Here is a 237-nt window from a genome sequence, read left to right on the forward strand (position 1 = left end):
GATAGAGATTTTAAAAGATTTTCAAAACTTTGATTTTGAATGGATGTTAGCCATGCCAAAGTACCCGTCTTTGATGAATGGTTTAGGGGAAAAAGACAGTTTTCTAACAAAAAAATTGTAGCACTTTGTGTGTGAGTTATCTTTTAAAATTTCGTTCCAAGTAGGAACTTGATTCTGAAAAGAGTTTGGATAGAGGTGAAAACAGAGACTCTGGATACTGTGAGATAGCGTCTGTGG

Source organism: Olea europaea, unplaced genomic scaffold (genome assembly GCF_002742605.1).
Source record: "Olea europaea var. sylvestris unplaced genomic scaffold, O_europaea_v1 scaffold1666, whole genome shotgun sequence".
Lineage (NCBI taxonomy): Eukaryota > Viridiplantae > Streptophyta > Magnoliopsida > Lamiales > Oleaceae > Olea > Olea europaea.